The 22,943-nt window shown below is 46.9% G+C and overlaps 1 protein-coding gene across 2 annotated transcripts in view; it reads right to left on the bottom strand.

The window, feature by feature from the left end:
* The window catches only part of FA2H (fatty acid 2-hydroxylase), a 718,995-nt gene that overhangs the window by 471,487 nt on the left and 224,565 nt on the right, over window positions 1-22,943 (bottom strand). The gene's annotated exons all lie outside the window — the stretch shown is intronic.

Genomic DNA, 22,943 nt, shown 5'->3' with positions numbered 1-22,943 from the left:
TATTTTCATCTGTGTTGTTCTCCTGCAAGTTTCTTCTCTTTTCAAGTTAGCATTCTGACTATAAATTGTATATAATGCTTTGAGTTCCAACTTACTTAATAATTCTTCTTCAGTATTCTGTTTATTGAGTACTGTCTGTATTTGTCTGCTGTCTGTATATATATACATATATATTTTTTTGATTTTATTTGTACATGTACATGTATATTTATTTTTATCTATTCATTTATTTATTCTTCTCTGCACAGATTATCTCAACATCTCTCATCCTTTTCCCCGTGTTCTTATTGCCCACTGATTGTGTATCCTCTTCCCCGTCCTTCCTCATGAGTCCTGGGCGCGTCATCATTCATTGTGGCCTTCCATCTTCCCATTCCTCGTATGTCTTGGATCTGTTGTAAGTTTCTCGTTTTTTCATCATTTCTCTCTTACCATTTTTTGTTCTTCTCTTCTTTTCTGTATCTCTCTCTCCCTTGGCTCCTCTTCTTCTCATTTCTCTACTTCTTCGCCATTTTCTCCCCTTTTTCTATGTCATCTCACATCCTGTTCAGGCATTATACTTTCTTCCTCTTTCTTTTCTTTCCTTTATTCGCCTTATCTTTTTTCACATTTTCTTGGTTATCAGTTAAAAATGGTTCTTCTCGTTTAAAATATGATATATCTATGCATGCAGCAATGTACTATAGTTTTCTTATATGCCTTTAAGATTTGTTTCATGGAATGTTAGAGGTTTACATTCGCCCATCAAGAGACAAAGAGTTCTCACTCACTTAACTAGGTTAGATGCAGACATTGCATGTCTACAGGAGTCTCATCTAACGTCTGAGGAATCTGTAAAGTTGAAGAGGAGTTGGGTTCAAGACGTGTTCTTTTCTCCAGGGGATGGTAAACGGAATGGTGTTCTTATACTTATCCGTAAAGCCCTTCCCATTAAGATACTTTCCCATTCCTCTGATCCCGAGGGTAGATGGGTGTTGTCAAATTTTTGGTAGATGATGTCCCGCTTTCCCTACTGAATATATATGCGCCTACAACAGGTGACCCCTCCTTTTGGTCATCTTTAGCTACACTTATTACACAATATTACGATGATAATTTTATTCTTGCAGGTGACTGTAATGAAGTCTTTGACCCCTTCCTTGACCGTCAGTCCTCTTCTTCTTTCACCCCCCCATAGATCTCATAAACTTTTCACACAAATAATGAAACAACACAAGCTGGTGGATGCTTGGCGCCTTGCACATCCTACGGTGAGAGAATATTCTTGCTTCTCCCCATTACACCATACCCAATCAAGATTACATTATTTTTTAATTTCTCATAATGTGGCTCAATCACTCATGAAGGCAGAAATAGGCTCCATACTAATATCCGACCATGCACCAGTCTCTATGCACCTTGACGTCCTGAGTACACCCAAACCAAATCGTAAATGGCGTTTCAATAATTCTTTACTCTTAGATCCAGGGTTCACATCATCTTTTACTTCTTTCTTCCATGAATTCTTTCTCTTTAATCACACAGACACTATATCTTTTCCTGTAGTTTGGGATACTTTCAAAGCTTCAGCTAGGGATTTCATTATCAGATATGTTTCCAATAAACGTCGAAAGGCGCAACAAACTACTCATGCTCTTTTAACTAACATTAAGGCATTGGAACACTCCTATTATTCCTCCAAATCCAAAGTTTGTTTATCTGATCTCCTTAAAGCTAAATTCCAATTCAATCAGCACTCCACTAACAATGCCTCCAATATTTTGCTTAAAGCTAGTGCCAAATATTACGGAGGCCAAAATAAGGCAGGTAAATTATTAGCGAATTACTTAAAGGTTAAACAAAATAAACTTAATATTGAGTCTATTTTTGGTTGGGATGCTCAATTAAAGTTTAAGGACGAAGAAATCCTGACTGAATTTCTTCACTTTTACAAATCACTCTACGCATCCGAAACCTCTTCTTGTGACCATGACATCACCCAATTTCTCTCTTCCATAAAATACACTCCTCCCACCACTTTAGATTTTTCGTCACTGGAATTAGATATCTCACAAAACGAACTCTTGAAGGCCTTGCAGACACTTAAGAAGGACAAATCTCCATGCCCAGATGGTTTCACTGTTGAGTTCTTTACTCATTTTTCAAGTATACTCTTACCTAAACTTTGTATTCTTTTCTCTGATTTTGCACATTCTGGTCACTCTTCAGGTTCGTTTGCAGATGCCCTTATTTGTCTTATTCCTAAAGACGGTAGAGACCCTCAACACTGCAAGAATTACCGCCCTATCTCCCTAGTCAACATAGACTATAAGATCTTCTCAAAAGCTTTAGCCTGGCGGTTGGAGTCGTACTTACCTGATTTGCTAGGGGCAGAACAATCTGGTTTTGTTAAAGGACGTCTTATTTCAGATAATACCCGTCTATTTTTTGATATCTTGTCCAAGGCTTCACATTCTTCGCACCCTCTGGCAGCCATTGCACTGGATGCTGAAAAAGCTTTCGATAGAGTTGAATGGCCCTACCTCTTTCGTGTCCTTCGTTGGTTTGGCTTTGGCCCAAAGATTATTGCCCTAATCTCCTTCTTATACTCCAACCCCAGAGCAGCGGTAGCAGCAAATGGTGATCTTTCTTCCTACTTCCCCCTACACAGAGGTGTTAGACAGGGGTGCCCACTTTCTCCTTTTCATTTTAATCTTGCATTAGAACCCTTCCTATTACCTATTCGCCAAAACACTAATATACATGGTTTTACTTTTCAGGATAATACTGTAAAGATGGCAGCATATGCTGATGATGTCCTTATGTTTTTATCTTGTCCACAAGTTTCCCTTCCCGCCTTTTTAGCTGAAGTCCAATCCTTTGCTTTTGTTTCTGGCTATAAACTAAATAAGGATAAATTTGAAATCTTACGCCTCACCAAATTCACCTTCAGCACTGATTTTACCTCCTCTGGTTTCACTTGGAGCCCTCACTATATCAAGTACCTGGGCTTACACTTCTCTCCGACTATTTCAGAAACAATCTCTCGTTGTATGGATAATTGCATCCAGAAATTGTCAACCCTGACGGCAAAATGGCATCCACTCTATCTATCTTGGTGGGGCCGGCTGGATACCATCAAGATGATGCTTTCGCCCATAGTTCTGTATACAATCTCTAACATTCCATTGGCTATTCCTTCCAGATATTTTAAGAAACTTAACTCTATCTTGTCATCCTTTTTATGGAGTACTAGGAGAGCGTGTATGTCTTTATCAAAGTTAATTCGTTCAAAGACTGAGGGAGGAGTGAATTTTCCTGATCTTAGTAATTATCATAAATCGTTTCTTCTCCACCAAGCATCGAAGTGGATCTCGGAACTTGATGCGTATCTTCCCAAGTGGGCTGTACTTGAAAAATCTTTTCTTTCACCCTTTTCGTTTCAGGAATTTTTGTCTTTCACACGCATGCCACAATCCGTCTCTACTCCTATTATCAAGCATACTTTACGCATAATGCCACCTATTACTCTTACTTCCTTTTTTGATTCGCCCATATGGCATAACACAAACATCTTGATTAACAATAAGCCTGTTTTCTGGAAAACATGGAGACAGCGTGGTATATTATGGGTTCATCAATGATATGATCAGGATCAATTCATATCATTCGACAATGCCAGTTCTTTATTTTCTTTACCTCTCTCTTTTAATTCCAAATTTTTACTTTTATCGGAAGCCGTTCACACTGCTCGGTTAAAATTTGAACACGATCAACTAGCTCCAGCACCCACGTCTGTACACATGGACAATATTCAAAATTTGGTACTCAATGCTTCCAAAGCATCCGCTATATACACGGCTTTACACCTTCCCCCCTCGTAAGAGAGAAGACTAAAGTAGAGTTAGCGTGGGAGACTGATCTGGGAACCTCCTGGCCGATACATTTTTGGGGGAAAATTTGGCTCAAGATTCGCAAATCCTCAAGGGCGGCTAACACTACACAAACACTTTTTTACATTTACAACAGACTCCTGCTTTCCCCATCTACACTCCATACTAGACATGCTCACATCCCAGACACTTGCTGGTCCTGTTCCACATCACAAGCAAATCTTTTTCATATGCTCTTTATGTGCCCTCTTGTCCGTGATTTTTGGACGAAGGTATGGGCCCAGATCAATATTATCTTCAACACCAATTATCCTTTTGCCTCCCTACATATCTTCCTCTGCAGTTTATCCTCTATTTGGGAAAATAGTGAGTCCACGATGAAAATCATTGACCTACTGGTGGCAGTGGCCTTCCAGCAAATCACCAAAAATTGGAAAGACTTCACTAAATTGTCATTTCAGGCGTGGTGGTATGCAGTTTTTTACAACCACAGGCTAGATACTTCCTTTGTATACCCACTGCACATGGCATCAAAACGTTTACACTTATGGTCCCCTGTCACACTATTTATTGATATTAGTGCTGGTCGCTCCTCACATATGTCTCCTTCACAGCAAGAAGTAGCTAAACCTCCATGACGTTGTTCTTCTTTCTTATCACATACGATATTTTATTTTGTATTCTGGTTCCTTCATTATTTTTGTATATTTTTACTTTGTTTTATACGATGACACTTTATTCTGTATAAATATTGTTTTTTCTGCATTTTGAACCATACTTGTTCTCATAGTTACACAGCTACTATATGTTTACTATGCATTGATCATATGCTATTTTTTATTTTTGTGTTATGTTTTTCTAATATCTTCAATAAAATTCTTTTGAACTTAAAAAAGTGTTGTTTTTAGTTCTGAATCATAATATAAAAAAAGAATAGCTCATAATCAGAAGAGATGCCTTCACTTCACCTTTTGGGCAGCTTCAACAGTGTAGACCAATGCTCAAAACATGGTTTAGAACCACAACCCACTTATTAGAACGACAAACCTTTGGGGCCCACCTACCTTTAATGGAAATAAGGTGGGCAATTTTCGAATAGAACTAAAGCATGGTGTGTAGCATGGTGTCTGTACTTGCACCTAATACATTAACAGACAGCACATTTTCCATTGAAATTGTCTCTGACTGCACAGAAATACAGTTTTACTGATAAAACTATAGAGGGCACAAATAATGTGGGACTATTTAACACAGTTCACCAAGTAAAGTGTCTGAATGTGTTTTGATCCTATTAAAATCTCTGTTTACAACACACATCAGAATTACAAATAAAAATGCCTCATTTTTGCTTTTCTAAATGCTGAATGCATACAGTTCACTTACAGGTAGTTGGATTTCAGTGTGTGTTGCAAAAATGACCCCCTACATCCTTTCCTTTCACACTCCCTGTACTCCAGCAAGATTGTCACATAATTCACGTTAAAAACACAGCAATTCTCATGTTAAAAGAGTAAGCAGCCATATGTCATAAGACAATGCCTATTTGACACCTGTCTTTGAATTACTGGCAAATGCGACAAGATAAACACAAAATTTAGGCGCATCTTTATTGTTCAGACTGTCCCAACTCACCAAAAATCGACTTGTGACTAGTCCTGGTTGGAGTTTGCAGAACTCCACGAAGTGCTGAAAAAACTCTGCCACGCTCCGTGGAGTTCAAGAGCTGCAAGTGTAGTAAGTTCACACTTCTTGCTCTGATTTTTAGCTCTGGGAGAATTGTAAAATCAGTGCAAATAATTGCTCTAAACCAAAGGTTTTCCGCTGATTTCACATAATTTTCTGTCCCATATAGGAATGGACCCTGGAGTATCAGAGCGCTTTACAACAGAGTTAAACACAATACGAATAAATATCAGTATATGCAGAGTTAGAAAACGGGATAACAGTATTGAAGAAGGTATATGATAAGGGGGGAGTGGGAGACAGGTAAAAAATTAGAATTAAAAAACAGGCGAAACAATTAACATGGGAGAAGAAGAATTCTGACAGGGTGGGGAGAGGGTATAAGAGTAGAGAGAGTGGACATGCTAGGTGCCCCAATATTTGTTGTGGAGAAGTAGTTTGAGTTCTTTTATGAAAAGAGAGTAAGAGGGGTTGCAGCGAAGGTCTTTGGGGAGTGAGTTCCAGATGGTAGGAGCATTTCCAGAGAATGCACGGGATTGAGTTTTTTGACACTTTAGTCTGGGTGGGATCAGGAGAAGGGAGTCGGTGCTTCTCAGGGACCTGGTGCAGCCTGCTTTTTTTAGTTTAGTTGCAAGGTAGGCAGGGGTATTTTGATGAAGAGCTTTGTGGGTGATACAGGCAATCTTGTAAGAGGATCTACCTTCAATTGGGAGCCAATTAAGATTTTTGAGGACGGGTGATATGTGGTCAAATCTTTTACAGTCAGAGATAAGTCGGGCAGCTAGATTGAGGACCGATTTAATCGGTGCAAGATGGGATTTAGGGGTGCCGGCAAGGGTGGCGTTACCATAGTCAATCCTGGAGAGGACTAGTGATTGGACAACCATTTTGAAATCATCAGCTGGAATGAAAGGTTTGATTTTCTTGAGGTGGAGAAGGGTGAAAAGAGCGCTTTTGGCGGCATTTTTAATGTGGGGGATGAGGTTCAGGTTCTGGTCGATGTTGATGCCAAGTGATTTAACAGAGTTAGAGGTGGTGAGGGAGCAATTGAGAGCTTTGATGTCATCGATCCAGATTTGGATGGGAAGGGTATTGTTTTTGGGGGTGAAAAGAATGATTTCAGTTTTTTGGGGGTTCAGTTTGAGATGGCGTAGATGGAACCAGGCTTGTACTTTAGTAAGGGTGTCGTTGAGGTGAAGGATGTCGTTGTGGGATTTAATCTTGTAGTATAGTTGGGTATCGTCGGCGTAGAGGTGGTAACTGATTTTAGCTTGTTTGAGAATGAGGGTGAGTGGTTCCATGAAAAGGTTGGAAAGGGTTGGGGAGAGGATGGATCCTTGAGGGACCCCGAGTGAGACAGGTTGAGGATTAGAAAGGAAGTGGCTAAGCTTGATTTGTTGTGATCTATTTTGAAGGAATGAGCAGAACCATTTGTGAACAGTGCCTTCCACACCAAATCGATCTTTGAGGGTGTTTAGAAGGGTGGGATGATGGACAGTATCAAATGCCGCAGAGAGGTCAAGGAGGATCAGTAGTGAGGATTCACCATTGTCTAGGGAGCGATGAATGTCATCTGTGATATTTAACATAGCAGTTTCAGTACTGCAACCTCTTCTGAATCCTGATTGAAAAACATCAAGGAGATTGAAGTCTAGGATATGGTTCTCAAGTTGTGATAGGACACATTTTTCTAGGGCTTTAGAGAGGAAAGGAAGGTTAGAGATAGGGCGTAGGTTGCTAAGGTCATTAGGGTCGGCAGAGGTGTTTTTTAAGATGGGAGAGATTTGACCAAGCTGAAGGGAGGCTGGGACGCAGCCAGTGGCAAGGGAGGAGTTGATGATATTGGTCCAGAAAGGAGCAATGGTAGTTTTGAGGTCTTGGACCAAATGGGCGGGAAGAGGATCTTTAGAATGGGAGGAAGGTTTGAGTTTAGTCATGATGCTAATGATCGATGACACAGAAACTGGACTGAATTCACTCCAGGAGGCATTACTTTTAGTTATGAGTCGATTAGGAGAGAGGTCTGAATGCGCAAGAGCAGGAAGGGTAAGAGATGGGTCGGGAGAGTGGGAAGAGTTGACGAAAGAGATAAAGGGGTGTTGGGGAGGGAGTGTTGAGTATCGGAGGGTTGGAGAGAGGGGGGAGGGAGGAGAAGGATAGTTCTATCTTGTTGACTTTGTTGCTAAAAAAGCTGGCGATTTCTTCACATTTGTCAATAGAGGCTGATATTTTAGGAGGGCCAGTGGAGGTTTGTTTTTTAACAAGGCTAAAGAGTTCTCTAGGTCTGTTTTTAGATTGGTCAAGTTGTGACCGGAGAAAGGAGGCTTTTTTATTGTAGATGTGTTTTTTGTATTGGACTCTGGCAATTCTGAGGAGGGTAAGATTGTCATCGGTGGGCTGATTTCGCCAAACACGTCCAGATTGTCTTAGGGATCGTCTTTCATTATTAAGTTCGGAGTTGAACCAGGATTTCGGAGGGTTATTTTTTTGTTGTTTGAGTTTAATTGGGGCAATTTCGTCAAGGGCTTGGAGAATAGAGTTATTATAATGGTTGGTTAGGTCATTGGTGTTGTCAGAGGGAGGGGGGCGAAGTAGGCAGGTTTTGATTGTGGATTCTAGGTCAGCAAGAGGGATTAGGTGAAGGTTGCGTGTGGGTTTTTTGGGTAGGGTGTTGATGGGCGCGGAGTTATTCATGGGTCTCTTATTAGGGTTCCAAATTATGCATCAGTAAACCTTTTTGAATTTCACATGATCGTCACATGCTCTTTAATTTACACCCGACACTTCTATCGCTAATGCTTTGAAGGTTGTACCGCACTTGATTTAAATCTGTGTCAATATGTCTTCACCAGCTCCTCAAATAGTCAAATAATCCTGGTTAACTTAATTCCAGTCTTGGAGTCAAATTTATGGAGCCCGCCTACCCTTTGCCTTTCATATCCTCGATTATTTGAACTTTTTAGAGGATAAAACAGAATACATACTATGTGAACATTACACACTCTTCTGACTGGTGTCATGGAATATCTGTAAAGGCCCAATTACAGGGATTAGGAATAAATGAACCTGCCAGAGGTTTGTGCCCTGAAAATGAGTAGGGGAATTCTGTGAGAATTTGGCAAGTCTTATTAAACCAACTTCTTGACACAAAGCAGTTGTTTGATTTGGTTTCACGTGAAAGACCAAGTTAAATGGTTTCAATCCCAAAGGCCATTGTGTTTCATTAGGTCGAGACTATAGCGGCAGTGTGCATGCGCTGCTCCCTTTGCGAGGCATGCAGTAATTGAGTATGGAGTGGAAGCTCTGTGGAAGCTCCGCCCACTTTCCGCCCATGTTTCTAATCGGCTTGTGTCATTGTCTTTCGTAAATGCTGCCGTCTGATTGAATATGAGGCTTGTTAGTCCCACCTTATTATGGCCATGTCGTCATTTGTACACTCCCATGGCATAAATTCCAGCGATAGCGGGGTAATCGCCGTTTTGCATGGAACATCGCTGGTTTTCCAGCCATGTTCCCTGCAAAACGGCGATATGCTTGTTGATACGACCATGTGGTCATAACACAAGAATCCACCCCCATGTTAGGTATGGGTTAGTCATGATTTTAGCAGACGTTCGTTATTGGCGAAAACAGCGGTTTTCGCCCAAAACTAACGTCTGCTAAAATGCGTGGGCCACCTTGTAAATATCGCGATGTGCACATCAGCGATATTTACAAGGTTGTACTGCCCAGTGATGCCCACTTTGCATCTCATTAGAGATGCAAAGGGAGGCGTCGGACAAAAGGGTGCTAACATGCGCTAATGCATGTTAGCACCCTCTTGTAAATAGGGCAACATTTTTATCTCCGCTTTTTTGGCTTTAAAAGCCAAAAAAGCGGAGATATGGCCCTTGTAAATATGCCCCCACGTAACCATAGTCCGACCTCATATCAGTGATGCCACATTAGTGATCCCAGTCTTTAATCCGGCCTGGTCAAGCAACCCCGCCCCTATTCTTGTGATCTCGCAGTTGCGAGCAGCCGCATACGTGGTAATGGTCTGATTTTACTCCTGCACTCACACATCTGACTTCTGTCTGAACTTGCACCTAATGCATTAAAGGTCAACACACCAGCTACCTTTCCTATCACTTATTGGCTATATACCTGTCTTTGACCCCACCCAGTGCTCTGTTGCCTTGTTGAATAGGTTCCCCCTATAGAATACCATATACATACATCTGTGGTCCCACACTTCGATCCCACATGGTACGAATTGTGAAAAAAGGCCATTTATTATGGACCAGAAAGGGCAGGCATTGGCAGACCTCCTGAACACACGGAGTGAAAGTCATTATTGAGAAATGCTCTGCAAATGTTTCACAAATCCCTGGTATATTCAATATGAACTTGGTCTTTCAGTCTGCATGCTTTCTCTCTGCAGCTGCTGGCTGCTCGGAATTTAGTTTATCGTCGAGGGGCTTTTTATGACATTGTTGTACCTCTTCCGTGGCATGAGAATAAAGTGATATAAAGTAGAGTAAGGTATATCCATGCACCCGGCTCAATTGGAAAAAAAACTATTTGGTTCCACCCTTAAACAGCTCTTGTACCCACTTCAGACACCCAAAATGTGCATATGGAATAAAAAAACAGGAGGAACAGGCAGCAGCTTCAAATTGCCAGAGACAGTTGAAGTGACATTATGCTGCATTTGAAGCCCAATGATATCTCAGGGCTGAGCTCAGGAATTAGCCCCTCAGGAGCCTTGTTGTTGGCACTGAAGGGAGTAGGGCAGGGCTCTAGGTGTAAATTACTGGAAGTAAACAGGGCTAGCGGTCGCAGAGCACATTAAGCTCCTTTATGACTAGGGTGACCAGGTGGCTCTATGTACCCACTGGCCACCACTTTTTCCATTCCTGGTCTTTTCTTTTACATACCTTTGTTATCAGATGATGTGGTCCAATAGGCTCAAATAAAATGAACCTAGACTACAACTCCCATAATGCACTGTTATATAGGTTACCCTATTCATAACTGAATAAGTGGTGAGTGTAGAAGAAATGTACTAGCCAAGGAACACATACCTGGCAGACCTGCTAAATCTTCAAGAGTGTGCTTTTTTTGAAAACCTGACAATGATCAAACCTAGTAATTAAAAGTTGCCAAAAGGGTGAGTTTTTTTAACGAAATCAAGAATGAGCAAACCAGGAAATCAAAATAATTTTGGACTGCAATATTGATTAGAATTTTGTTGAATATACTTAAATACTTATTTTTACCTAGCATTGTTTTAATCACTTATTTATGTCAGTTGAATGGTAATCGTGAAGTAATGGTCCAAAATGACACAGGAAGGATAATGTGGTGCATGGCTAAATACTTAAAAGGTCCCAAAGACGAGACCGGTTTCATTGCAAATGCTTTTTTTAAATTTTTTTGTAGTATTTTTATGTCATTGTGTACAACCAGCAGTCTCCGAGTATCTTTTGCGATTAGTGACAAACACAGCTTTGTGGGCTTTGTCCCCAACTGAATACAAGTCGAAGTGAAATCTGCATCTGATACCCTTCCTGTACCAAATACTATGCCTGGACAAGTTCAAACACTTTTCCCACTTTGTATGGGTGCTGCACAGTGCAGAACGCATGCAAAGTAGGAAAAATGAAATGAAACATTTTTTCTCTTAATGCGTACTTTCATAAGTCGTTAACTTTTGCCACTAAACCCGGTCTACAATTGTTTGTACATATGGTTTTGCATGAAAAGACCTGGGTGGTTGCATGGGAAAGACCCATGTAATGCCCCCTTGGTGCTTTGCGTTACTCGTGGGATACTTTTCAATGCAAATCAAGTTTTGCGCTGGAAAGTAATTGGGCAAAATAACATTTTGCGCTGGTTAGCGTCACTTTTGTGACGCTAACCCAGCGCAAAATCTTTGAAATCTACCCCTCTATCGTCCATTTCATCATAAAGAAACGTTAATTTTGACCTACCTAAAATATTACTTTGAGGCCTGTTCAGAAAAGGAAAAATTGTCTACATTTTTACATCTAGTTATCAATGCTTGTCAATCGCATGAATGAATATTAGAGATTTGATTTATTAGGCTGTAAAATTTTGAATTCATGGATTCACCTTTGTAGATGTGAGGCGGTGATACCAATACAACATTTGTATTTAGCTGTATCAGCGGTACATCCATTCATTATGAAATCTTGCTCGTTCTCAACAACTCTTGACCCAGTAATTATACAGAAAGCTTCCACTGGAAATTAAACCTTTCACTTTACTGTTATACTTCCAAGATATTTAGCAACACTTTGTTTCACAAGTTTAGCCTTACGTTTAGTCCCTGTTTAGGTTTCATGTAGGCATCAGGGCATTAGAAAGAGCTCACTTCCCCTATGTTCCCCAACCTTGCAAGGGATGCCCATGTGAGGCATGGGAATGGCGGCTGGCGGATTCACACGCCTTCTACCTCTCTTGAGTCTCTATAATCTTGAGAGAATATGGAGAATGTGGGAAAAAGGCACTTTTTTTTTTATTTAAATTTGTTTTTATTGTTGCAGTAAAGTATTTCAGTACAGAATAGACAGTCCGCCGACGTGGCCTCAACATTCAGCCACGAACGGCTATGTGTGCAACGTTTTCTTGCTATATAAAACTGGTACACATAAACATGACTTCGGTGAATCAGTGCATTGTAATCATGTAAAGGCTCCTGCAGGCTGAGAGGCGATGGGACGGTATCGCCATAGGGGCGATGAATAAGATCAGATGGGTACTTTCATGCCGTAACAGCGCCGAATCTGGATCTGTACTGTGCACATAACAGTGTTACCAGTGAACAGGGGGGTAACGGAACTGTGGGAGGGAAGCATGTAGGCGTTAGCAGGGTCTAAGTAGGGAGATAATGGCGGCGGGTGTCGAGGGGGGGGGGGGGAAGAAACCCACGGATGGCCGGACATGTGAGAGGTTGCCTAGGACGTAGGGGGTTATCGGGGTCCGACTCTAGGGTGGCGCATTTCAGGTCAAGGCTACCGGTCTTCTCGGGTGGGGGGAGGGGAAGGGTCAGGCGGGTCTCCAGCCTGCGTGGACTGGCGGAATCTGTGAAGGAGCATGGCCCATTCCATGGAGATGGGAAGTTTGCGCGCGCCCTTGGCTTCTTCTTCCCTTAAAGCGTCTTCCTCCGCTGCCGCCCATTTGCTAACCGCCCCCTTCCATTGTGCTATGGGGGGACCCTCTGGGGATCGCCAGCGCATGGTTATACATCTATTGGCTAGTAGGAGCGCTAAGGACACGAAGCGCCTATGCACCGGTTCACGCTTAGAGATGTGGAGGATGCCTAATGCACTGGACTCCCAGGTGGCTAGTGTAGTGAGACCCGTGAGTTCCAGTAGTGTGTTGTGCACCCCCTGCCAGAAAGGTTGGAGATTGGGACAGTCCCAAAACATGTGACGGAAATTCGCAGCTGGGGAACAGCATCTGGGGCACAGGAATGGCGTGGAGGGGTAGAACTTCTGCAATCGCGCTGGGGTGAGATATGCCCTGTGTAATATATAATATTGAATATTTTTGAAGCGGGCGTTCCTAGAGACGCGTTTAGGGGCCTCAAGAGCTTTAGTCCACTCCGAGTCGTGCAGAACACGGCCTATGTCCTCCTCCCAAGTGGTTCGTAGGGTCGTCAGGGGGGTGTATGAGAGTTCCCGGATGGATTTGTATAGCCATGTGACCAGGTGGCGACCCACCCCCATATGCAGGATAGTATGTATTACTGGGTGCGTGTCTGGCTCGCCATTTTGGAGATTGAAATGGGGTCGGTATCCGTCGAGCAGTTGCCTATACCTGAGGAATTGGCCTGGGGGGAGCCCGTATTCTGCGACCAGGCGGTCCAGCGGTTTCAGCTGACCCTCCTCGAAGAGTGATTCTAGATCTGTGATGCCACAGCGGGACCAGTCGGCGAGTAGTGGGGCCGCAAAGTAGGAATCCTGCTTGGGGCCGCCTATTAGCGGCAGCAGCGGGGAGTATGGGGGTCTAGCGGGGGACAGCCGGTGTATCCGCAGCATACATCGGCGCGCTATCGTCACCTGGAGGGGGTAAGTGCGTCGTGGCTTGGTGCCCGGGAGGAGTAGACGGGTGAGTTCCGGAGTCGTGATTCTACCAGTAGGAGTAACCGTCTCCTGAGGGTAACGGTCCGCTGTCCAGTAGGACAGCCACTGGAGCTGTGCTGCGAGGAAATATGCCTCGAAGGATGGAGCTCCGAGTCCCCCCTGTGTTGTGGGGAGTTGAAGAGTTTTCAGGGCGACTCTGTGGCGGCCTGCTCCCCAGATGAGAGTTCCTAAGAGGGAATCAACGTCGCGAAAGAAGGATCTGGGTGGTATCACCGGTAGGTTTGTGAAATGGTAGAGGAGCCGGGGGAGCATCACCATTTTAGCAAGGGCTATCCGTCCAATCGGGGCCAGTGGTAATTTATTCCAGAAGGCGACCGCCGGGCGCAGACTCTCGAGCACCTTGCGGTGATTGCCTTCAAAGATGTCCGTCGGAGAATGGTATAAGCGGACGCCGAGGTATCGGGGAGCTTCCGTGGACCATGAAAGCCTATGTGGGCCAAGGTCGATGTCTCGGGGGGGTAGGTCCGGGAGTAGGGGGTAATCCGTGGACTTGTCCCAGTTGACTTGTAGACCCGAGGCAGTTGCAAAGTCCGCCAATGTGGCCCCTATGGGGGTTAGGTCCATTTCAATGTCTCGGACATATATGAGGAGATCATCCGCGTACATGGACACACAATGGGTCCCGTCTGCAAGCGGTACTCCCCAGTCTATACCCTCCCGACGCAGCCGAACCGCCAGCGGCTCGACCGCTAGCGCGAACAAGAGGGGCGACAAGGGGCAACCTTGTCTTGTGCCTCGTCGGACGGCAAACGCCGGTGAGATACGTTTCCCGATACGTACTCGAGTAGTGAGGTCGGTGTATAGGAGGCGGGTATATGCCATGAGCGTCGGGCCGAGATTAAGGCGCCGCAGGACCGAAAATAGGTAGGGCCAGGTGAGGGTGTCAAACGCCTTCTCCAGGTCCATAACGAGGCAGGCAGCGCGGGGAAATCTGTCGCGTCCCTGATCTTGGATATGGAAGACTCGGCGGAGGTTCTGGGAGGTATTCCTCCCGGGGACGAAGCCGCATTGGTCGGGGTGGACCAGCGGGCGTAAGACCTGCGCATAACGATCAGCTAAGATCTTCCCCAGGATCTTACAATCAGCCGACAGGAGTGTGATAGGCCGGTATGACCCCATGTGAAGCGGATCTCTGTGGGGCTTAAGAAAGGTGACAATCACGGATTCCCGTAGCGACTGGGGTAGTTTCCCCAAGTGGAGTGACGCCCCGAACACCCGTGACAGACGGGGCACCACCAGGGGAGAGAATGTTGCGTAGTATTCTAGTGGGAAGCCGTCCAGTCCCGGTGCTTTATTTCGGGACATGGCGCGTATCGCTTGGGTGATGTCAGAGGGAATTATCTTGGCGGCTAGTGTGCGCTTGTCGGAATCCGATATCGTGGGCAGCGTCAGAGGGTCTAAGAACTGATCCGCGGTAAACGGGGTACAGCATGCCGGGGCTTCGTACACTCGTGTATAATGGCGTTGGAATGCTAGGAGAATCTCAGCTTGTGATTGCACCAGTACACCCTCCGGGTTGAGAATGTCTGTGATCGGCTTGATTTCGGTGTCCTGCTTCGCCATCCAGGCCAGAAGCGCCCCGGTTTTGTCTCTGTCTTTGTGCACCCGAGAGGCGTATGCCCTGAAATTATACTTACGGAGGTCAGCGCAGGCAGTTTGATATTCCGTTTTGGCCTCTGCCGTGAGTACGGCGTGTTCCTCCGAGTCGTCAGGTCGTTTGGTGAGAGCAGCTAGAGCTTGTTCCGTCGTTAAGAGCGACCGTTCTAAGGTGCGGCGGACCCCCACTATCTGTTTGATGCATTCTCCCCTTGCCACCACTTTATACGCGTCCCACTCCACTAGTACCGATGACGTTGTGTTCTCATTGTGCATAAAGTAGTCGCGTATGCTGGTTTTGTGCGCGTCCCTGAAGACCGGGTCCGTTAGGCAGTCTCTGGGGAGGCGCCAGGTGGGGACCGGTGGATGCGGGGGGCGCCAGGTAAGCCGTATTATGTGGGCATCATGATCTGAGAGGATCCGTCCCAGGTAATCTGTAGATGTAACCTTGGGGAGGATCGGAGCAGAGCAGAGGAAACGGTCTAGGCGGACCCGAAGGTTGTGTGGAATCGAGTGGAAGGAGTAGATGCGAGCCAGTGGGTGTAGGTGTCGCCATGCATCAGTGAGCGCCCAGTGTGTGGTCCATGCCCTGAAGAGGGCCGCCTGCCGGGGGGCCGGGGAGTGCGTGGGGGGAGGATGTGAGCGGTCCAGCGAGGGGTCTAGTGTGCAGTTAAAGTCGCCTCCCAGCACCCATGGGACTGTGGTGAACTGGGCCAGGACGCCCGTAAGGTGATCCCAGAACCGGTCCTGATCCGTATTAGGGGCGTATATGCTGCCAAGAAGTACCCCTTGCCCATCAAGAATTCCCTCCAGAAGCGCGTATCTGCCCTCTCTATCTACTACTCGCCGGAGCACCCGGAAGGGAGTACCAGGTCTCACCCAAATTAATGCGCCGCGTGCGAACGCTGAATATTGTGTGGCGCAGATGGTCCCTCGCCATTTGGCTTGTAGGCGAATGAGTTCAGTAGCGTTAATGTGCGTCTCTTGTAAGAACGTTATGTTGGCCGCCATGCGCCGTATGTAGGAGTATACAGAGTAGCGCTTGCTGGGCGTGTGTAGGCCCCGTACATTTAGTGTAAGGATACTAACGTCAGAGTGGGGGACAGCCATTTCTAGGGTGACGTGGTTGGGGAAGGGGCACCTCTACAGTTCCCGTGTGCCGCCCATGTGTGCGTGTCGTGTATGTTCCTGCGCGCCAAGCTTCCTTAAACGTGGGGGGGGGACTGGGGAGGTGAACAGCAACTAGAACTTCGGGTGGGCAACTGTCCCAATACTGAGGATACGTCACTGGGGGTGGCATATCCAAACTAGTGTCCCACTAGGGGAGAAAGTCAACAGAAGTTTGCGGGGGTGGCAGCATGTGTCGTTGCTGGGCCTGTGCGCGGGTCGGGCTCTAGTAGGAGAAGTATCTATCGCTCGCTGGCGCTTACATTTATCTAGTAGAGCAGTCTAGGCTTCTAGACGTCGCGCATCATCACAGGTATTCAAGAAAAGGATATGTCAGGTGACAGTTCAGTTGTTCACGAGGAAGTGACAGGTTGGCTGGTTAGGGCAGCGTCCAGTGTGTGTGCCACAACAAGGGGGGAGGAGATCGGGCCAAATCCCGACATAGTTCCATCGCTGTCCCGATCTTTCTCTGGGGTGAATAGGTGTGGCTGACCTTCCAAGTCCGAAGCAGGGGGTGACGAATGTAGTTCAGTGACCGCCCGCAGGGCGTCTCGTCGTTCCTGCATGATTTGGGTGAGATCGGGTGAGCCCGCTGGGGAGGACGTCTGGCTCTTGGGGTGGCCCGATCGCTCATGGTGAGCGCCACGTCTCCTGGACCGTCTGTAGTCAGTATTGCGCGCCTTCCGGGGTCCGGGCTTAGGGATCAGCGGGCAATGAAATTCGGTCCAGTCCTGTGCGTCTGCCGCCGTGTCGAAGAAGAGGGCTTTCCCTTTGTGGATCACCTTGAGGCGGGCAGGGAACAGCAGGGAATATTGAAGATCGTTTGCATGGAGGCGCCTCTTGACTTCTAGAAACGTGGATCGACGCTGTTGAACCTCCCTGGCATAGTCCGGAAGGACCAATACATACTTTTTTACAGATAACCCCTGCGCAGGACTGTTGACTTGATTTTATCACGTGGAAAGAATAAGCAGCAAGGAAATCCCTAGCAGGTATAAAATGTAAAAAGCAAGCCAACTCTAGGAGATCTAAGTAATGGATCTACAATAGTGTAAAATGCGGAGCTGTAAATATCTCCTTATCTTTCAGATTAGCCCTGCCCTATAATATGCCTGTGCAGGACAAACAGAGAAATTCTTCCTAAATATGACATAAAAGGTAAAAACTGACCCTAACCCGTGTGTATTTAATTCAGTCCAAGTACAAGTCTATACTGCCAATATGCGGGTGGGTGACATTGAATTGTAGGAGCACACATGGTAAGATTGGATAACTGCAGGTACTAAGTTGGTTACTAATGATGAGACATTGGTGTAACCTGATGCAGTCGCTAAGGGTGGTTAGAAAAATGGTTCTAACATAGCAAATGAGAAATGAAATTGAGAGGTTTTTTAAACAAGATGTACACTACCTTGGATGTATAAAGTTTGATTGCACTAGGGATAGGTGCGGTAATGTAATGATTAAATTGGCAATATAAAATAGATACTGATGGCCATATGTTTGCTCATAGGAACTTCTAATTTAAGGCAACCATCCAGTGCCGCTGATAAAGGGAGACGAAAATACAACAGTCTTGAAAAAGATGGCAAGAATATGAAATAAGCCATCGAAACGCGTCGACGCAAAACGAATTGCACAACTGAGTAACCGTGTCAATTTTGTAAAGTACAATAAGTATATGTTCCCAAGATTGCCAGTCTGAGATTGATACACTCGGTGTGCCATAGCTGGAATGAAAAAATTGTATTGTCTTTATGTGTCTCTCTTTGTTGTGGTGTAGTAGAATTTGATTTATTTATCCTGTACTGTCCATTGAACTCGTCATTGATTTTCCTTATGATATTGTGTTCAGTTGCATTATAAATTGTTAGAAGAAAAGGTTTTTTGCTTTCTTCCCTTTGTTTTTATCATTTGTAATATGGTAACACCATATTTTTTAAATTTGTGACTGTCATTGTTTTTAAGAATAATAAATTTATATCAGCCTTTTTATATACGTATTGGTTTGTTTTATAGTGTTCAAATGTTTAAATATCCAAAGTTAACATGTGGGCTTAACGAATAAACTGTGCCAAGGGAAACACTCTATTCCACCATAGTCCGGGAACACCATAACGTGTTGGTCCTCCACCTGTAGGGGGCCCGCCGTCCGGGCCGCACGAAGCACCGCATCCCGGTCACGGAAGTGCAGAAACTTGGCCAGCATGGGCCGCGGGGGAAGACCAGGTTTGGGTGCCCGGGCCGGGACCCTGTGTGCCCTCTCGATGGAGAAGTATGGCGACCGGTCACAGTCCGGGGTGAACGATTTAGTCCAGGATTCCATGTAGGTCAGAGGGTCCGAGTTTTCAATCCCCTCCGGTAGGCCCAGGACGCGAATGTTGCAGCGTCTCGAGCGCCCCTCCAAATCCACCGTGCGTTCCTCCAGGGTCGCCACGCGGCGTAGGATCTCCTGCATATCTGCTGCCTGCGATTGCACCGTTGGCTGCAATTCAGTCACGATCCGCTCACCCTCCTTCACTCTATCCGCCAGTTTACGGTGTTCATCTCGGATTAGGCTAATGTCTGTTGCCAGGGTGCCCAATCTCTCCTCCATCGAGAGGCGAGACATTTCTATTGCTGCCAGCACCTGGTCCAGCTTCGTTGATATCGTAGGGTCGGCTTGCGACGTATTGGACTGTGTCCATGCCCTCGTCTGGGGGGGGGGTGGCATCTTCTCGACAGCCGTTTCCGGGACCGTCGTCCCCTGAGTGCTCCTCGGCTTCCCCATGGGTGCTGCTGAGGGGAAGAGGGGGGGGTTTCCCCTCGGTCGTCGCGTGTCCTGCGGGTGGTAGGTCGTCGCCACGTGGTATCGGTGGGTGAGTGGTCCGCCACTCCGGTTCCTCCGGGTCCAAGGCGAGGCTCGTTTCACCCCGGGGGGCCACCACCAAGGGCGTCAAGGGTGGCACGCGGCCACCGGGGTCGGTGGACTCGACCGCGTGGGGGCCTCTGCACTCCCCGGGGGCGGGGGCCAGTGCCCGCGTTGATCGGTAGGGCAAGGTCGGGTGGCGTGGGCTAGGGGAGGCGCTGACAATGTCTTCAATGCAAGTGGGATGCTCTCGTCCCCAGAGCGGGACTCGTGGCTGTTCCCGGTGTTAGGCCTGCACAGGCGCCATGTCAAGGTCAGGCACTCGGATTCACTGGGCAGTTTGTACATGTGAGTGCGAACTGGGTGTTCTGGTCGGGTGGCAGCGTGCTCCGTGACTGTCCTCGTGGGTGGACGTGAAAAGGGGCCACCGGGGCGTCGCCTGGAGATCCCCGGGGAGCAGGAGGGGAATTGGCAGCACAGCACTCACCGATGGCAGTGGCGGGTTCTCCGAAGCGCTCAGCTCCGTGTGAGTGGCGGCCCTCCTGCAGTCCGCGATGGCAAGCTGTCAGGGTTTGAGGGCCGATCAGGCTTCTGGCAGGGAAACAGCTCCGAGGCGTCGGAGCCCCGGGGTGGCGGCCGCCATCTTGGGAGCCGGGGCTCCGGGGTGAAAGAGGGCTCCGTTCGGTGTTCTTGCCCTCGCAGGGGTGGCTCCCGGTCGCTGGCTGGCCGAGCTCTCTGGGGCCGCTGTGCAGGGATCCAGCGCCCGGGGGTTCAAGGGTCCGAGACTGAGGCGCCGCGGTCAGGATCTCCGGGGGCGGGGCGGGAGAGACCACCATTCACCGCCCCCGATGAGGGCGTCGGACCCCTGGGATGATCTGCTCCGCTTCGGTGGCGTGCACGCCGGCCTCTCGTGGTTAGCGGTGACTGGCCGTCCGGGTTCGGGAGCCGATCAGGCGTCTGGTGGGTGTCCAGCCTCTATGCATCGGAGCCCCGGGGCGGCGGCCGCCATCTTGCGTGTCAGGGCTCCGGAGCGTAGAGAGGCGCCATGCAACAAGCCCCTCCGTGGGCCAGCGTCGCCCCTTTTGCAGGCTCCTCTGTGGCCGCTGCTGGTTGCGTCGTCGGGTACCGCTGTCCAGGGAGTCGGGTCTCGGCGGCTCACAGATCCGCAGGTTCAGGCAGCGCCCGCCATTTTCCAGGGTCGGCGTCCCTCGGACCCGGCAGGATACAGCTCGGCTAGTGTTGTCCGCCCGCTGGAATTACTGGTCACTCGGGGGGTGCCCCAGTGTGCGGGGGCATCCCGAGCATTGATTCTGGCAGGTTGAGGCTCCCAGCGATCACGGGAACTGGGCAAGATGCTAGCCCGATCGCGGAGCCTCAGCAAGACACAGCCGCCATCGTGGCTTGCTAAGCCACGCCCCCGTGGGAAAAAGGCACTTAATGCCAGGGCTAGTCAGGGAGAAGATGGTGGATGACTATTCCCTGGGAATTGATAGAAATCATAACCCTACAGTGTTTTCTATACTGAGTGTTGGTGCACCTGTTGCTCAGTGGATGGGGATGGGAGTACTTTAACGCCTCCAAAAAATAATACTATTTTTTTGCTGAGAACACAAAGGGGCCAATTAGGATGTCAGTTGGACCAACATCTTTGCTTTGACCTCTGACCGCCTTTTTTACAAAGAAGGCGGTCAGAGTTTAAATTGCCCGGTCATTCCAGCGGGCTTCCGATGGGCTCAAGGAGACCGTCGGCCAGTCGGAGGCCGCTCATAATCCCTTTAGGACGGCATTTACGCCGGCGGGATTATAATGTCGGTTTCAGACAGGCTTTCCATGCAGGGCTTTCTGACATGGTAAGCCTGTCAGAAAGCGACTTGGGGGGCCCCTAGCAGGGAGCCCCCATCCCTCAGGAGCCTCCGGTTGGGGGTCTGTAAATCCCTACACCTTGTGGCAGGCACCATGAGGTGCCTGCCACGTGGTGCAGAGATTCACAGAAACTCTCATTTCTCTATGGGAGCCTGTGCTGCCACCGGTTTCTGACTGCAGCACAAGCTCCCATGGAGAAATATAGGAGGTGCGGAACCGTAGACCAATGGTCGGTCGGTTCTCACACCGAGACGGTGTCAGGTGGTCGCAAGTCCGCTCGACATCGTAATAGGCCTTTTAGTCACTAGACAAAGGGGGAAGTTGCTAAGGGGAGCTGTGGTGTGTAAGGATAGTTTATCACATTGTGCAGGTGGGAATTTAGGAGAACTGGGGGTGGCAATAAACAACCTATGGAGTGGTAGGGGGTGGAGAATGTTACAGGAAGTATCATTATGCTGGGTGAATTGATCTTTATTCAGTCACTTAAATATCTTTTGCCATTGTGCAATTTCATCATTTACTTGTTGAATGCACAGACAAAACAATGTCTTGTCACAAATGTTCTGTTGTGAGCCACTTGAGAAGTTTTACAATCAACTGCATATGGAAAGGAATATGCACTGTTTGATTGCATAAATAGCTTTTTTTAAAGTGTAGTAAATTAATACCATATTGCCACTACCTGAGAAATTATGGCAAATTCCGACCTTGTCACCACCTTACCATTGGAAATCTTACCTCGGGCCTGATTTTATGACCGATGGAGTATTTCCCATAAAGATGCCGAAGGACATTACATCTGCCAGCCTCATGGCATCACGTCCATCAAATTTACCAATGACCGCCGGCCTGACGGTCAACTCTATACCTTGAAAGGAATCACAGTGAAAGAAGTTCCATTCAAAGTAGAGGAAGATGTTTGGTGCACACCTGCCATCAGTTTTGATATCTGTTGACCCAACTTTTAATTTATTTTAGTTTTCAGAAAGAAACTCCCACAGCAGGAGTTTTTTTCTCAAGACACAAAAAACAAAACTTTGGACTCCTATTGAGAGGGGGGGCCGATATTGTTTTTTTTCCTCTCACCGCAAGGCTTTACAGAAAATAAAATGGCACTGCATTGTCCACCCTAAATAAGACACGTGGTGTAATGCCCTTCCTTGGACATCCCTACTGTGTCTAGCCATTGCCGGAAGCCTTCTGTCAACAGAGCCAACAAACACTCAGTCAACAGAAAACTGGCGGTCTACCTTGCTCTAAATGAGGCAGCCAGATTGAGGTTTTGGCAGACAGGATACTTTGTCGCATTTGGGACAGAGTACTTTATCCGCCAAATTCTAAGTCAGTCCCTAATTTTTAATAGGTCTTTTATCGAGATGGCAATCCAATCAGATGCTCCTCATACCACCCTAGATCCTAAGCTTCAAACCTGCCACTGTAACAGGAGAAAAAATGGGAGAGTGAAATAGTTTTTGAGTCAAATCTGCTGCTTTTAAAAGGAAGCCGCAGTGAGCCTTCCATGCTGAACTGCGCAGAGGGAGGTGAAGGTGCTTCTCCGCTAACCAACAACTAAACAACAACTACAGGAGAGCAGGCCAGTCTTCAAGATATAAATCCTCACCCCCTAGTAATCTCCAAGCACCAACTTCTACTGCAGCATTATCACATAAATCTTACAGATGAAAAATTTGGAGGTTCAGGAAAAGAAAGATGTAATCTATTAGCTGAGGAGCAGCTGGAGATAAATTGAAAGCCACTCAA

This window comes from Lissotriton helveticus, chromosome 12 (genome assembly GCF_964261635.1).
Source record: "Lissotriton helveticus chromosome 12, aLisHel1.1, whole genome shotgun sequence".
Taxonomy (NCBI): Eukaryota; Metazoa; Chordata; class Amphibia; order Caudata; family Salamandridae; genus Lissotriton; species Lissotriton helveticus.
The sequence above is the reverse complement of the archived record's forward strand: the minus strand, read 5'-3'. Positions and strand labels throughout refer to the sequence as shown.